This window comes from Nestor notabilis, unplaced genomic scaffold, assembly GCF_000696875.1.
Source record: "Nestor notabilis isolate BGI_N333 unplaced genomic scaffold, ASM69687v1 scaffold2318, whole genome shotgun sequence".
NCBI lineage: Eukaryota > Metazoa > Chordata > Aves > Psittaciformes > Psittacidae > Nestor > Nestor notabilis.
In genome coordinates this window covers 1,658-2,971 of record NW_009940444.1, presented here as the reverse complement: position 1 = coordinate 2,971, position 1,314 = coordinate 1,658, and the positions used below count along the sequence as shown (strand labels likewise).

General features: G+C 48.0%; 1 pseudogene; it reads right to left on the bottom strand.

Moving 5' to 3' along the window:
• Positions 1–306: 306 nt before the first annotated feature.
• Positions 307–1,046, bottom strand: LOC104410235 (annotated as a pseudogene).
• Positions 1,047–1,314: the final 268 nt, after the last annotated feature.

Sequence of the window (1,314 nt, the reverse complement as noted above, 5' to 3'; positions counted from 1 at the left end):
TTGTTGATGCAACCCAGCATACTGCTGGCTTTCTTTAGTGAATACAGCAGTGCACTATTCACTTATATTAAGCTGCTTGTCCACCAGGATGCCTAGGTCCCTTTCGACAGACCTGCTCCCCAGGCTGTGATGCACTCTTGGATTATGTTCACGCAGATGCAGGACCTTACGTTTGTCTTTTATGAACTTGACACGGTTCTTGTTGGCCCACTCTTTCAGCCTATCCAGGTCATCCTGCAGGGTGGTTCTTTCCAAAGTGTCCAGCTTCCCACTCAGTTTGGTATCATTGGCAGACTTCATCAGGGCTCACTTGATCCATGTTCCACATCCACTTATGAAGTTACTTGACAGCACTGGGGCCAGTCCTGATCCCTCTCAACCTCACTAGTGACAGGTCACCAGTTGGAACAAGAGCTATTTACCATCATCTTCTGCATGCAGCCGGTCAGCCAGTTCCCACTCACCGCAGGGACCACTTGTTGAGACCCCGACACATCAGTTTCTCTAGAAGGCTGTAGGAAACTCTATCAAAAGCCTTGGAGAAACCCACGTAGACAATGCCCACTGCTCACCCCACATCAACCAAGCAGGGGACTTTATTGTAGAAGGTGATCATGTTTGTCAAGCACGATTTTGCCCCTGCTGAATCCATGCTGGTTTTTCCTGATCATGGGCTTCATTTGACTTGTGGTACCCCAAGGAGGATTTGCTCCATAACCTTCCCAGGGACTTAAGTAAGGCTGATGGGCCTGTAATTGCCTGGATCCTCCTTTAAGCTCTTCTTGTAGATGGCAGTGGCATTTGCCTTCTTCCAGTCTCCTGGGATGTCCCCTGATCCCCATGACTTCCCAAGGATTATGCAAAGTGGCCTCACAACACTGTCAGCCAGCTCTCTTAATACCCTTGAGTGGATATCGTCAGGGCCCATCAATTCGCAGGCATCAAGCTGCTGTAATAATTCACAGACCAACTCTTCCTTCACTGATGGTGGGTCTGTGTTTCTATCAACCTGGATTTTTGTTCCCAAGGCCTGCGGCTCAGCAGTGCTGGTAAAGACAGAGGTGAAGGAAGCGTTGAGAACCTCTGCCTTTTCAGCATTGTTGGTGACCTACTCCCCTCTCCTGCTTACCATCAGGCCAATATTTTCCTTCTGTTTTGGCTTGATGTTTATCTACCTGAAGAACCTTTCTTGTAGTTTTTGACATCTCTGGCCAATTTCAATTTGAGCTTTTGCTTTTCCAACTGCATTTCTGCACACCCTGGCAATGACCTTGTAGTTCTCAATGGGTATTCGTCTGCTTGTCTATCTCTGGT